Source organism: Eumetopias jubatus, unplaced genomic scaffold, assembly GCF_037043125.1.
Source record: "Eumetopias jubatus isolate StellerSeaLion01/CBP00866 unplaced genomic scaffold, mEumJub1_p1.0 scaffold_2, whole genome shotgun sequence".
NCBI classification, from domain to species: Eukaryota; Metazoa; Chordata; class Mammalia; order Carnivora; family Otariidae; genus Eumetopias; species Eumetopias jubatus.
The window spans coordinates 45,416,681-45,432,909 of record NW_028274808.1 but is presented as its reverse complement, the minus strand read 5'-3'; the positions used below and the strand labels follow the sequence as shown (position 1 = coordinate 45,432,909).

General features: G+C 43.8%; 1 non-coding gene across 1 annotated transcript; it reads right to left on the bottom strand.

Moving 5' to 3' along the window:
• Nucleotides 1–13,094: 13,094 nt before the first annotated feature.
• Nucleotides 13,095–13,198, bottom strand: LOC114217545 (U6 spliceosomal RNA). The gene has a single exon (XR_003610992.1). It is a non-coding gene; the product is annotated as a U6 spliceosomal RNA (small nuclear RNA).
• Between the last annotated feature and the right edge of the window lie 3,031 nt (nt 13,199–16,229).

Here is a 16,229-nt window from a genome sequence, read left to right as displayed (position 1 = left end):
CTGAAAACTAATGTACTGTACATAAATTCCAGAGGACTCTGCTTAAACAAAGCAGTATATAATAACTTTATTGCATATAGATTTAGTTTTGTAACTTAGCTTTATTTTTCTTTTCCTGGGAATGGAATTAACTATCTCACTTCCAGATATCCACATAAATGCTCCTTGTGGCCTTTTTTATAACTAAGGGGGTAGAAGTAGTTTTATTCAACATCAAAACTTAAGATGGGCCTGTATGAGATAGGAAAAACCAACAGGTTTGTCTGAAGGACCCCGGGTAAAATGTTAAATCTCCCAGCCCACCTCAACTCAGAGGCTACTCTTGACTTCGATCTCTCCTGAAACGGCTCTGTCACATCCATCCGGGAATCACAGGAACCCAAAAGAGCATCCCTTTGGGCTTGGACCACTTACAGTGAGTGTGATAAGGCCTACTCTATCTTGGGAAGTGGCAGTTCCTGACTCGCCCACCACCTTTCATCGGTGAACTGATGATGGCGTGGGGGACTTTCCCTTAAGTCAGTCAGGAACGAGTCAGTCAGCCTTTGGGTCTTCAGTTCCGGGGACTTGGGGCTGAGGGGGTATAAAGAACCCTGGGCTGTCCAGCCTTAATAGACTCCTCTTACATTTTTGTCCTGTAGCACACTGCCTGCCAAAGTAGTCCTGGCAGCTGGGCTATCTCTGTAGGATCACAAAAACAAAAAAAAAAATACAAAAAAAACAAAAAAAAAAAGACAAAAAAAGACAAAAAACAAAAAAAAAGGAAAAAGGAAAAAAAAGAAAAAAGAAAGAAAGAGGGAAACAGAGCTGGTGGTTTGATTATTTCTGCCGTGATGTTTACAAGATGGCAACCACCAAAGCCAAATGATTAACCTATCTATGAACAACAGTAGTTTCTCAGGGTCACCGTCCTTGAACCCAACAGTCCCTTAAGAGCGTCACTGCCCACCAAAGGTCAATGTCGAGGGAGGAGGAGGGAGGAGGGGTAGGACTGTAGGGGCCACTCCAAACTCGCTTAGGTAGAAACTATTGGTGCTTGACTCTCACTAGGTTAAACTCAAGATTTGACCAAACCGAGTGATAGGGATCCTGGTGGGAGGAGGGAGGGCACATCTCCAGAAAAAAATGAAAAGCAATACAACTTTACCATAAAGCCTTTAAAAGCAGTAATGTGCTGCTCAAGGACCAAGAGCAATCGCAGCAGACCCAGCAGCAGTGGTACACGCACCGCTGCCTTTGTCCCCACACCGCCTCGAAGCGTGCTGACATCAGATTGTTAAGAGCATTTTTATACTCAGAACTGTCCCATCCCCAGGTCCCCAAACATATGGACACTGCCTTAGCCTCTTGGAAATCAGGTAGACCATACGCTAAGTTGACTCTCCACTCCCCGCCCTTCCCGCCCCGGCCCCCCACCCCCAGGCAAGGCTGACTTCTCCGAACCAGAAAAGCTACTCAAGTTTGTGTGTCGTGTCCGTTTCGCAAACCCATGAGGCCAGGACCCCAATGCAACAAGTAGTTCACAAGTATTCCTAGCGAAATTCTCTCTTACTTCAGTCCCAGTAGATTCTCTCTTTTTGCTGTGACCTCTTCAAACCGTGGTACCCCCTTTTCTCCCCACAATGATACTTCTATATGTATCTGTAATACATATATCTACACATATGGAAAGAAGCAGTTCTCACAATGTTGCTAGTTTTTTGCTTCTCTTTTCCCCATCCCATCCCACTCCCTCCAAACTCCCCTTTAAACTTCCAAAGCTTCGTCTTGTGTTTGCTGCACAGAGTGATTCGGGGGCTGACCTAGACCAGTTTGCATGATTCTTCTATTGTGATTTGGTTGCACTTTAGACATTTTTGTGCCATTATATTTGCATTATGTATTTATAATTTAAATGATATTTAGGTTTTTGGCTGAGTACTGGAATAAACAGTGAGCATATCTGGTATATGTCATTATTTATTGTTAAATTACATTTTTAAGCTCCATGTGCATATAAAGGTTATGAAACATATCATGGTAATGACAGATGCAAGTTATTTTATTTGCTTATTTTTATAATTAAAGATGCCATAGCATAATATGAAGCCTTTGGTGAATTCCTTCTAAGATAAAAAAATAATAATAATAATAAAAATAAAGTGTTACATTTTATTGGCTTTTTTCTCCCCAATGTCTTTCATTGTTATTCTTTGAAAACTTCTTGAATGAGACTTTCTGAATATGAAGTTAACGGCTGATTAATTTCTTTAAAGTCACAGATTAAGTGCCAACATGCAAACGAATGTAGTTTAAGCCAACACTTTCCAAATTTCCTTTCAAGACCATTTGGTGGCTCCCGTTACCCTCACAATAAAATCTCAAGCCAAACTCCTCACAGACTTCAAAGAAGCTGTATGGTCGGGACACCACTCGGCTCGCCGGCCTCAAGACTCACCTTTCCTCCCAAGCAGTGAACTCCACGCTCCAGCAGCACAGCAGTTCTGCTAAGGCCTGTGCTGTCTTTCCCTTCCAGGCCTTTACTTACACTGTTCTCACTTTCTAGCAGACCTTGCCCTGCACCCTGTGCTCAGACCGGAAGCACCCATGTTCAGTCACCGATGTGGTCCTAGCACTGCAAAAGCACCCAGACGCAGGATATCCTTGATAACTTAAATGCGTGATTTAGAAGGAGTTCAGGAGAGGGGAAAAAAGACAATCAAATCAGTGTGACAAGAGAGGCAGATGGTTCTGTGGTGATGAGGATCCGGCTCTGGGGTTGGACTTGAGGGATTTGAGATCTGGCTCTGCCAGTTATTAACCGCATGATGTCAGATGACTTAATCTCGAGATGCAGAGGGTAGCGATAACTATCCATAGGGCTCTTAAAATAAGTGAAGTGCTTACATGTCCAATACACTGGATTGCTCACTAAGTGGCAGCTATTACCACCCAGGAAAGGGGATGAGAGCAAAAGGAGGGAACTTCCCATCTCGAAAAAGCGGGGAGAGGATTCACAGCAGAATGACATTTATCTGAGTCTCGAAGGATGGTTATAAGTTCAGTCATAGAAAAGCGGGGGAGGGCTAATGGGGTGTAGTTTTTTCAAGGAGAGTTCTTACATAGTTTGGGGTTCTTTTCTAATTGGTGGATTTTCTCTACATTGTAAATTCAAATGGGGACATTTTTCTCAATAGCCTCCAGACTGCATTTTTCCAGGTTCGGAGGGGCCCAGGACAGCTAACAAATACTTAAAAGTTGTCGCTTTGAGGCCAAAACTATGTTGAATTTGCTTTTCTCTGACCAGGCCCAGGATAAAGAATACATTGATTTCATTCTGAGCCTCCATCCTCAGTCTTCCGTCAACATCTGTGTATGCAGAGAGGCTGCTTACTACACTTTAGTGTTTAAGAACTGAGACCTGAGATTTCCTTACTCCAGATGCAAACCCTAATTCCCCAACTATCTCTGTGCCCTTGAGCCAAGTGTCGGACACCTTCACACCTGGGTTTTTTCAGCTATGAAAATATCCCTATGAAACAGATAAGTAAGAGGCCCTACCTCCTAGAGTCTTGAGTAATTAAATGAGTTATATATAAAGCACGTAAAGTGTCTAGCATATAGCAAGCTCCCCCACAAACAGTATTTATTGCTCACTCAACAAATGGAACTATCACTATTTACATGCATACTATCACCATCATTTAGATTTTACTCCCACCCCTGACATGAGTCTTGAGGGGACACTTGGGCTTCTTCTGTAGATCGCTAAACATTACTGTTTAATCAAGGTCTTATGAGTCAGAATGATGGAATATTACAACTTACCCAAAATGGCAGATTATACGCCTGGGTGGCTCAGATGGTTAGGCGTCTGCCTTCGGCTCAGGTCATGATCCCAGGGTCCTGGGATCGAGTCCCGCATCGGGCTCCCTGCTCCTTGGGAGCCTGCTTCTCCCTCTGCTTCTCTCTCTCTCTCTCTCCCTCTCTCTCTCTCCTCCTCTGTCTCTCATGAATAAATAACTAAAATCTTAAAAAAAAAAAAAAATGGCAGATTATAATACATGAACATCTGTATCCCATCACCAAGCTTAAGGAATAAAATAGCATAGAAAAGATATTCTCCTATGTGCCCTCCTGAAGCCATTCACACATTAAGAGCCCATGCACCGCCCGGCTAGCTCAGTCAGCAGAGCATGACTCTTGTTGTCGGGATTGTGATTTCGAGGCCCTCGGTGGGTGTGGAGATTACTTTAAAAAATAAAATCTTTAAAAAGGAAAAAAAAATTCCATGATTAAAATGTTTTGAAAAGCCATGGCTTAAAGTGATAGAATTTTTCAAATCATTGAAATATACTTAAAATTTTTTGAATTTCTATCAGCCTTTCAAAAATGGAGTTGAAAAGATCATCGAACTGTCTGCAAATCTGTGGAATAAGAGAAAGAACAGATCAGGTTGTCCCTCCCAGGGGACATGCATGAGCGCCCTAAGAGCTACCAGCATAGCTCCTGAATCGGTGTTTCTCAGATTTACTGTGCATAAAAGTCACCGGGGAATCTCATTAAAATGATTCAGTCCTTCTGAGTGATGCCCCAGAGCCTGCATTTCTAACATGCTCCCAGGTGATGTTGATGCTCCACGATGGATGCTTTGAGTGGCAAGGCCCCAGCTGTTTCAATATACCGGAGTCAGTTCCTCATTCCGAGAAACTCCACACGGCCACTACAAGGATGTTCCTGAAGTGCAAGCATGATCATTTCACGTCCTTGCTTTGGTAGCTCCCCATTGCCTAGAGGACAACTGAGCATCTTGGCTTCAAATGGAAGCCCCTCAAAATCTAGGCCCACCATTATCTTTTCTGCCTCATCACCTTCACATATTACTTCACATGTATCATTCCTTCTAATGAATATTCTTCTCCCCAAACTCCTTTTCATTGGCCAAAGCCCATGTCACCTGGGAAGCTTTCCCCAGCATGGCCAAGCTTATAGCCAACTGCACTGCAGAGTGCTTGCAAAGTGCTTGGTTATCCTTGTGTTCCAGTTCTTAACACAAAGCAGCATGAGCTAAGCATCTGTGAGTAGAGGAAGGAAGGAAGGGAGGGAGGGAGGGAGGGAGGGAGGGAGGGAGGGAGGAAGGAAGGAAGGAAGGAAGGAAGGAAGGAAGGAAGGAAGGAAGGGAGGGAGGGAGGGAGGAAGGGAGGAAGGAAAGGAGGGAAGAAGGAAAGGAAAGGATTCCATTACCCACCAACTAATCTATGACTTCTCCTCCAGTAGAATGCTGAGCCTTAGCAGCAATAGCAGGGTATGCTGGGGCATGCAGGGCATGTTGCCATGGTGAATAGAGAAATTAATTCCAGGTGCCATTTGGGTATCTTTTAAGTCTGCCAGCTTATAACAACACCACATAATTCTATTTCTTTCCTGATAAAAGTTTACACTTGCTGTTACTTTCTCCTGGTAACAAAAGACTCAGCAACAAACATGTTTAGATATTTGCTAACTTTGTGCAAAGCATCATACTAAAGAGCTAGAACACAGAAGGAATATGACCATCTGCAAGGCAAACTACATCGTGTCTTCTTATATCTTTATTTTTGTCATACAGTTATTCTCATAATAGCCCTCAATTCACTAATTCTTCTTCCCTATACTCAAGCTCTGCCATGAACTGAATTCCCCATGGCCCTTTGATATCTTACCCCAAGAAGAACTTGAGTGCCAGAGTGAGGCATTGGCTAAGCCCACCCCACCACTCTACTATAAAGTCTGAAGAGCAATGCACATCACTCCACTTTTCAAAACTGAAGCCCAATTATTGAATAAGTAATCAACTGAATAGCTATGTGCTACTTGACATCATACCTGGAGGCAGCGTGCAGCAGGCTAAGCTGAGAACTCACTAATTCAGACCCCTGCCTGCCAATGAAATGCATCTCTGCTTCCCACTGTGTAATAAGGGATTTGTGGCTTCCAGTTGAGGAGAGAACGCTATTCTCAACTCTAGCACAGTTAAGTCATACTGCAAGTATACTCTGCTTTAGTAAGCCAGATACAGTATATGTCCCACAGAGACCATCAGGGTTTCCAACATTTGGTCAAAATCTCGGAACCAATTCCAGTGACAGCCTGTTCATCTGTCTTGGGATTTCCTAAAACACAGTCACTCCAGGCCATGGCTCACTCCCTCCGCACAGGCCTGAGCTCGTCCCTTCCCCATCCCCTATCCATCAGGAGACTTCTAGGACTATTTGAAAAGCCTGGCGCTTGCTAATCCTTTCATGCCTTATACCTGGTCATCCAAAGTCACCACTCAAGATCTAGCCAGTGTCTAGCCCCTCCCATCCACGTTTTCTTTCTTTTCAAATAGCTTTAATAGTATACAATACAGATGAATTTCAGTTTTAAAAAATAATCAGATCAACTTTAAAAAATACATATAACTTTCTCATTGAATGTCCACATGTTTTTTAATGCTTTATGCCCCTTCTCCCTGAATCAACCTCCTACTACTATCCCCTTCCAAAATCTGCCCATTCCAAGGTAACTATCTTCGCCTTCTCTTTTAATATCACCTTCAGTTTCTCATCTGAAACCCGATTCCTCAAAAATCATTGTCCCTTGCCATCTTCCCAAATAGTTATTCTTCCAAATCTCAAGCCTGATGAGTAGGGCCCAAAGGCCACTTTGTCCCAATGCTGTTCCAGACTGATTTTGCCATTGTTCTATAAAACTGCTGACTGACTGAGGCTTAGGCTGTTAGGTGCCGAATGTTTTGTGTCTCCCTGAAAATTCATATGCTGAAATCCTAACCCCTAAAGTGATGGTATTAGGAGGTGGAGACTTTGAGAGATAACTAGGGTAGAGCCCTCATGAATGGGATTAGTGTCCTGATAAAAGAGACCTGAAAGAGTTTGCTCAGCCCTTCTACCCTGGGAGCACACAGCGGAAAAAGTCATCCACGCACAGGAAGTGGCCCCTCACCAGACATCACGTCTACCATCGTCTTGATCTTGGACTTCCAGCCTCCAGAACTATGAGAAATAAATTTGTGATGTTCATAAGTCACCCGGTTCATGGAATTCTGTTACAGCAGTCCCAAAGAACTGAGAGAGGCCATCTGGCTACCCCATTTTCCTCCTCTCTTTGTCACTGTTACCCAGGCCAAGTATACTCTGGAATGATATGGGGAGGAACGCCTTGTAGATGATATTGGTAACAGGCTCGTGATGGTCCTTTTCACTCTCAAGTCACCCCATCGGTCTGGACAAATTCAATATTCATGAGAATGCTTCATCCAGTGCTCAAAGTCTTAGTCCTTCCTCAGCTCCACCTCATAGCCAAACTTTGGAATCAGGAGGCACACCCCAGTATGGCTGTGGTTTACTCTGGTCATTATCATACCAAAATGTATTCAATATTAGCCTTTTCTGACAATGGTACAATTCAGAAGTCTTAAATCCAGAATCTCTGACTGCAACATCCTTCCTTTATGGCTCTCCTATTCACTTATCAGCACTATATCAGTTCCTTAACCTTCCTCTGACCTCAGGCCCTTGACCTTTCTGCATTCTCCTGATCTCCCAAAACCTGTCCTGTCCCCATCCTCTCTGCTCAGCCTTCTCCACATGGTTAATCACTTCAACCATGCAATTGCATCGCCCTCAGATAGCTTGCCCCATCAATCTCTGTCACACTCAACTGGAAAAATCCCAACCCTCAGCTAGAGAAGAAGATCATAAAGCCATGCTCAGATCTGGTGTGACTTAAAATTGATCAGCTTCCAGCTTAACCAGACTTTCAGTGCTGCCTGGGAATCTTCTCCATCCCTGTTCAGCTCCCTTTTCCACTCTCCATAGCAATGGTTAAAACCTTCTCCAGTCCCACCCAGCCACCTCTCTACTAATAATGCCCAAGCAGAAAATCTTGCCTCCCACTGCACAGACAAAATAGAAACCACCACGGGAGATGTCCCTCAGTTCCCTGCCACCATAGCCATCTACATATGTCCTTTTATATATTTCCTTGCCACGAAAGGTGCAGAATCTCTCTTCCTGTCTCAGAATAATGAATCCACCTGAGGTCTGGATCCCAGCCCCGTTCCCCCTCATGCAAGATCCCGGGCCTTCAGGTGCCCCTCTCCCTTTATGCCTCCCTCCTCTCAGTGCTGTCTTTTCTTTCAGCTGCCTCTCCCCGCCTCCCCGACTCTCGTAACCACACCATCTTCTTCAAAGAGATGTCTGCTTTCATTTCCATTTCCTCACCTTCTATTCACTCTTTGATTCTTTAGAATCTGGTGTCCACCTTCCCTGAAATGACTCTAAACTAGGTCAAAATATCTCCTGTTGCTAAATCCAAAATCCTTATCTTATGTGATTCATCTGCTCCATTTGGCACTGATAAACATTCTGTCCTCCATAAAAGGCCCTCCATGACAACTCTTCTCAGTCTCTACTTCCCCTTCCCAGTCCCGAGATTATGGAGTTGTTCAGATTTCTGTGCTGACCCTTCTTCTCTTTTCCTCCTACGTACTCTCCTTTGGCACTATATCTACTCACATATTTCAATTCCTGTTTATACGTTAATAACTCCAAAACAGTATTTCCCTTGAAAATGATCCACATATCCAACACAAATCCAACTGGATACTTCCTCTCTGATGTACAATAGGCACTCAAAACGTAACATATCCAAAACCGAATTCTCCAAACCTCCTTCATTGTATGAGACTTCCTCCTTATCCTCCTTCCCAAACTCACAGAATTGCATCTCCATCCACCTGAATGTGGTCTTCGACTCTTGCCCCCTTCCCCTCTTGGCAAATAGATTTCTTTCTAATTGTCTTTCTAATCTGTCCACTTATCCACATTCACACTGCTACTATCTTAACTGAGGCCTCATTCTCAAAAGCCTCCTAAATTCTCTTTCGGCATTCAGGAATGCCCTGCCTTTGCCCCCAGATGCATTCCCTCCTTTGGGGACAGCAGACTCTTTGCAGGGAGGAAATCTGATTCTGTCACTCCACTGCTTAGAAACCATCAATGGCAACTCTTAAACATCAGAAGAAGATGCCCACTGCACACACCGAATATAACAGAAAGTGCTAGCTAATTTGGCCACTTCTTGCTTTTCAGACTATCTCTTGCCGATCAATTCAAACCCATCCTACTTCTCTCGCTGTGTGGTCCGGCCATGTATGTAGTCTGTGCAATTTCATGAGGCTAGAAGGTTACATAATAAAATGTTGATAGTAATTGTTTTTGTTTAAAGAGTTGCTTGCCATTTTGGCTTTGTCTTTTGCAGCATGGTTTCTTTTTTTTTTTTTTTTCCCTCCAATGTGCTATTTTTATAAGACAAAAATAAAATTTTAAAGAATCAAAATCGAAAAGCAAGGCTTAAACAAATCAGTCACTTACTGCTGTAAAACTGATTTATTTTTACCTTAAAACATCCCAAATATTAATACCATGGTCTCACCATATGTATGTATATAAATGTCCTCTTCAAAGTAACAAATGCCCTTGTCATATTTAACTGACAGCTGTTCATATACACATCCAACAATTTTGATATTTAAAAGATATGTGTCTGTTCCAGGAAAACTGCTGAATCACACAACTCAAGGTCCAGGCAATTCATATATCATGCAACATCATTACCCAGTTCCTAGTAAGTGCCAGGCTCTGTATTCATCATGGTCCAGGACTAATAATCCCCTTCACTCCTACAAAATAATAACCGCTCAAAATTTTTTCCAGTGTTTTTTTTTAAATTATGTTAAAGACTTCATTTATTTGAGAGAGAGAGCACAAGCAGGGGAGAGGGGCAGAGGGGTGGGTGAGCAGGCTTCTCGCTGAGCAGGGAGCCCAATGCAGGGCTCAGTCCCAGGACCCTGGGATCATGACTCGAGTCAAAGGCAGACACTTAACCGACGAGCCACCCAGGTGCCCCTTTTCCAGTGTTTTTACTGAGCAAAAAACACTTCCTACCAGGTTACAAATTTGTTGTTCCTTTCCATACATTGATGAAGCCATCAGGATGACAAATACTTCGAGCTGTTTTCCTAAGTGGAAAAATAAATTCACACCCGATCTTTGCCCCCTCCTCACTTTCTTGGCTGTGCGACTAAAGGCCACCATTTGCAATGTAGCTTGCTGTAGGGGAGGTGTTCTACCTGTGCTCAGGGACCAGAGCAAAACCAACTGTCTCACTTTTGATCAAACCCATTCTTCAGTCTTCTTTATTCTAGTGAATAATAAACTATCTTATTATCCTAATGAACTAAAATCACTTGCCCCGTTAGACTCTAGAAGGGAAGTAGCAGACCTGGAAGTAAAGTTTTACAGGCCCCACAGTCACTCAGTGACAGACCGTCAGAGAAACAAATATGGCGGTCTCCAACCCCCAAAGCAGAACATATGCTTTGACAAGTGACTTAAGAGGTCCATGAAGGAGGACGTTGGGAGTCTGCATATCTCATAAAATCTGGGCTAGAAGGTCACCACACCCAAAAAAAAAAAAAAAAACCACTCCTACTCCAACCACCCCCACCCCATCCACCTTTTAGGAACATTTCATCTCTAACAGCAAGAAATAAGAAGGCTGGGACTCAGTGCACAGAAATGGAATTAGCGACAGTGTCTTGCTCTAAAGGTTCTACCAGCTACAGTAAAGCCCGAGTTCCCAGCTCCACCTCACCTCACCTTGCCTGCAGGAGCCCAGCATTGCCAGCACACGCCCGTGGCCTCGGGCTCAGTGGCTGTGGCATTAGCCTATAAATCCTCAGTCCAACTTCTCTTGAACCCTCTGACCCTTCTCAGCAAGTCCTCCCGGGCTCCAAAGCAAGCCAATCCTCACCATCTCCACCATCTGGTCCCTTCCCTAACTTTCTACGCCCTTCTTTGTTCCCCTGTAGATCAACATGTTATATAATTTAACTGGGTTCTGAACCTTGTCTGGACCATGGCAGACTCAGTATACTCGGAGAGTAGAGATGATCTCCCTATAAAATAAATTCATGGGGCCATTTAACAGAGTAGCTGCAGGGCCTGGCTGAGAGCTGGCATCTCCCGCTGCCAAAACCTAGTTTCCCTTTATCTTTCCTTTTGTTCCACTTTCTTTTCATTCAAGGTTAATGTGGCTGGGCTTTTCAAAACAGGTGACTCTAGCTATGTTAATAAAGCAAGGTGTGATAGCATCTTCCATGACTTCAGATGTCAAACACTGAGGAGAAGAGGGAAAAGTACTTTTAAATGACCACATCCTCTTAATAACATTCCAAGGGAGAGACCGCTTATCTTGATTTTAATTTTTCAGTCTCCTTTTATCTCTTCCTCCAAAAATATGGCTGAGAGCAAGATCACCCATGAAGCACTTATCAGAAAGACATTAACTAACATTTGTGGGAGCCAGCTGGAATATGGGGCAGATTGAGGGCAAGGACTGGAGGGGGAAAAGTGACAATGGTACCTGATGAGAATACACTTTCTACTTTGTAAGGCTGGGCATCATTTATAAACACAGACTTGAACACATTCAAATATTAAAGTTATTTGAGCAAAGCATGGCCTGAAATTCACCTCTGAATTTCCTCTGAAGAAAGAGCTAATCAAGCAAAATGCTTAGGACAGACAAACTTAGGGAGAGAATGTTTAACTTATTTAGAAATTTAAATTGTTTTCAGTCCCCAAAGAAACTCTGATTTAAAACAATCATTCTTACCTCATGTTTAAACTGTGGCTTTAAGCCTCTGTTGGCCAACATGACAACATCTCCCTTTATATGAAAGCCAGACTTCCAGAAACTTCAGCATTGGTCAGTGTTGCTCAAAGTGAATGATCCGTGAACCACCTGTACCGGAAGCACCTGGAGTCCTTAGGCAGGTCTAGGCCCCATTCCCCCTTAGTCTCCCATCATCCCACCCCTTCTCCTGACCTTTCGAATCAGAATCTCCTCCAAGATTTAGTCTGGAGTCTAGAGGCCCTTCCAGGAAGGCATTTCTGGCAGCATGGATGGATATAGGTGGTCAGGCAGAATTTGGCCTATAAAAAAGACTTCTACCAAGGATTCAGCTAAAGACAGAATTGAAGAATCCTGGACTTCCAGTACTAGAGACCCAACTACTGATACCTGGACAATGACCAACAACATTTTCACTTACTAAAGAGAAACTATGGAGCCCAACGAGGCTTCTAGATCAAAGGGAAGGGAAGAAGTTAGGAATTAAAGACCAGAGACAATGACAATGACAATGACCAGGCAGAGGTTCAAGTCCAAAGATGGAAATCCAGAAACAAAGATCAAAACCCAATGGCAAAGCAGTTGATCAATAACTACAGAAAGAGCTGCAGTGAGCAGCAAGATGGACATGGCAGTGTGCTAAGGTCTTCTGAGGAAGGGGTTTGTCCAAGGCAGCTTCGTCCTTGAGCTGGGACAAGACATGTCCGCATAAGCTCACAAGCACATCTGATTAACAAGAACAGATGAATACTAATTAAGAGCCCAAGCTACTCCCAACATCAAGTCTCCCTGAACTCAGCATCATACAGGAGTTTCCATAACAATGCTTTGTGTTAAGTGTACAATGCCACCAACGGCTACAATTCATCATCACAGGGAAAGAGGACAGGGACACAGGCACTTGGGAGGGGAAGGCGCTGACATCACGTTATATCCCCAGGCCAAGTTTTAAAAAGGGCAAGGTAAGTCATCATTAGCCCAGTGTGCAAGTTCCAGCAATCAAAACACTCAAGCCCGGGCTCAGGGGAACAGGCACACCTGTAGAGGAAGTACACTCATTGCTCAGTGTTGAGCAATTGACCACGCAAGAGGTGAGAGCAGAAGCCGGAGCTCTTCCCTCTCTGCGGCTTTCTCCAACCTACTAAGTAAACCAGCATTGTAGGCAGCATGAAATGACCTAAAAATCCCATTCTTTGAGAACCTAGCAGGGGCATTACACTAGCATACTATTTAACAGACCTAATAACACTGGGAAACAAGCTGTGTGATCCCCATTTTACAAATAAGAAAGCCCAGGTACAGAGAGGATAAAGGATCTGCTCAAGAACATTTCTGACAATTTTTCATTTTTTTCCTTTTTTTTTTTTGGCCTTTGAAAAAATATGGAAGGCTTCACGGGTTTTCATGTCATCCTTGCCCAGGGGTCATACTCATCTCTGTATTGTTCCAATTTTAGTATACGTGCTGCCAAAGCAAGCGCTCTGGCAATTTTTCATGCTCAAAACACTCATCATACATTTTTCAGAAGCTGCTTCTTTTATAGTAAAAAAACAAATCATATGGCGATTTCATTACTTTTATCATGAAAAAGGGCTTTAGAAGTTGGGTACACATATACATATACAAACATGCACCACCAGAGCCTCCATCTTGTATTGAGTTTGGGAAAGAGAGAATTTCCTGTGGATTTTCTTGAATGCCCCTCTCTTGTTTGACCCAAACTCTGCAAAGAAACCACTGGGATTACAACATGCATAAAGCTTGCATTAGTGTTCCGAAGTACCAGAGCCCACTCACACTTTGAACCTAGTTCTGTCCAACACCCAACAATGCTTTTTCCTACAATACCACGCTGCACCGCTGCACTTCACTTCCTTCTGCCCCCTTCCCCAACTCTCTCCACTCATTGGGATGTTACACAAAGATCAGGACCCAGTTCAAATTCCTACCTTCTACAGAAGACCTTGTGTAAGCCATCAGTCTGTGTTACCCTCTTTCTTCTCACTTTATGGCAAGAAGGGACAGACGAAGCAGTCAGCACCAAGACAGGTGTTTGAGAGCAAAATCAGAGATGGTGCAAGGCTAGGCTGCCAGGAAACTAGAAAAAGGGAATCAAAACAGAGTGAAAGCAGCCAAAATAGACCTAGGGCTGGTCTCAAGTCTACCTAGCAGGCAAGGAAACAAAAGTCATAAAGCTTTGCAGAAAACATTGAGGAGGAAAAGTCCATGAGTCAACCCCAGGGTTTGAGATGACTGGTGTGCTAGCAGGCAGACCAAGTATGGGAGCGGTGGTGACCTGGTCATTCCAGAGTCAATCCCAAAGTTGCCTTGAGGGCTAGATCTCTTTGGCCACAACGGGGGCACGGGGGAGTTGTGTCCGCCTTCAGAGCAAGGCGATGGAAACCCAGAATCTGACACCATGATTTCAACCAGCACCCCTCACCCAGAGGTAAAAGTTTCCCCGCCTCACAACATGATTTTAGGGACACAGGAAATAGCACTGACGGTTTCCATATTTACCACCACACCAATGCCTGAAATGTCTTTGGTTGTGAAACAGAACTTAATGGTTTTTATTAAGGATGAGCCTTGAGGTGCTATCAACTGGAAGGGAGGAATCGAGAACTCCTTCCCCGGGATCAGAGTGTTTGAAAGGGAAGAACTTGGCTCCAGAAAGGCAGAAAACACAGACCTCGTGGAAGGCAAAGCGGCGTGCAAGGTGGAAAAAAGGAAGTAGAACATTTCATAGTCTCCATTAGACCTTCATCAGCACAGCTCCAGATGCCCCTTCCTTCTCATCCAACTGAAACTGGCCCAGGGGTGGGGTGGTGGGAATAGTCAGGGCCAATATCTGATAGAGGCTCCCTGTGCACCTGCACCCCGCCCACCACGTGCCGCTACAGATGCCAGAAGACACGCATAACTGAGAGTGAGCTGGCCTTGAGTTTGTAGCTTGGAGATGTCCATACTATTCCTGCTGTCACTGATTTTTCTCTGTGATGTTGGACAAGTGCCAAAACTTTTCTGTCCTTTCATTAATTCATGAACAATATGTCTAATCCCTGTCTCATAAGAATGCTGTGAAAATTAATGAGCTTATAAAAAACTAAACAAAACTGATGTAAAAGTCTTTGTATACCCTAGAGATGCTATAAACACCAGGTGATCTAATTTAAAATACAGATGTGTATTTCCATTTATGTGAGCCAATATAAGAACATTTAACTTTACAGAGCAATGGCTATTCGGTGATTCCAGAATGAGGGGAGGGGCAGGGAGGTCCTTACACAGAAAATAGAATATCTTGTAAGTGGAAGAAAATTGATGTTGGGTACTCAGTTTAACATTTTTAATATCAAAAACCTTCATTGAAGGCTTACAATGTGCTAGGTGCCATCTTAGGCATATATTATCATCTCATTTAATCCTCACAGTAATCCACTGAAAAGGTTCTTAGTAGCTCCCATTTCACAGATAAGAAAATAGAAATTCTTACAGATTAAGTAACCTGCCAGAGATCACAGATCTAATCAGTGGTGGAGAAAAGATTCAAATCCCAGAACTACTGTTTCTTACTTATTTGTCTTTCCATTAAACAACTGCATCCCCAACAAATATATAGACCCCCTAAGCACATGTAATGTTTGTAAAGTATTAACTGGCAAAAACACAAAACAAAATGAAACCTGGCAGAGCAGCCAAGGGACAAACTTAGAAATTCAAATGCTCGTTAGTGCTAAAGACAATATGTATGATAAATTAGCTCTAAAATTAAATACATCCAGAGGAGAATAAATAACACTACATGTAGGAAATTCTTATTTGCATTTGCCCTTCCACTCAGTTCATTCTGGTAATCAGATTTATGACAAGGGTTTCTAGGGGTGCAGAATACCATCCCCCGTGAAGCAGGACATCTCTTGCCTGATAATCCAGCCTCGTCCAGCCCCATATCCCCTACAGCCTTGGGCAGTTCAGATCCCCTCTCAGGAAAATCCAGTACGACTCAGTCAACACTGACAGAGGGCCAGTCAAGCACCAGGCACTGGCCTGACTATGCCTTCCAGCTCGCAGGGTCCAGGCTTGAAGAAAGCCCCTCTGACATGGGCTTTAACAGCGCATTTGCCTGCAGAAATGACAATAGTCAATCCTTTTCCATGCCTCACTTATGGCTGCAAAGAAGAAGTGAAAGTGATTCTAGGCGATGCTCAACTGACTCCTCATCACAAACCCAGCAAGGGGACTTGGGTCCCCAGTACTCTGACTTCCCTCTCTCTGCAGCCTGACATCCTGGCCATCGGATGATTAACACGGCATCCTGTGAAGGGAGCAATCACCTCCCGGCCCCCAGAGGAGTTGGTGACCCTGGGCTTCCTCCAGCCCATGTGGTGTCCACCTGTTTCCTCTCTCTTCGTCATGCAGTTCTCAAGATACTGCCTAAAGCCCAGAAGCAGAAAAGAACACAACCCTGAGCCCTACGAATGGAGCTGAGCTTAGTCAGCCATTCAGGA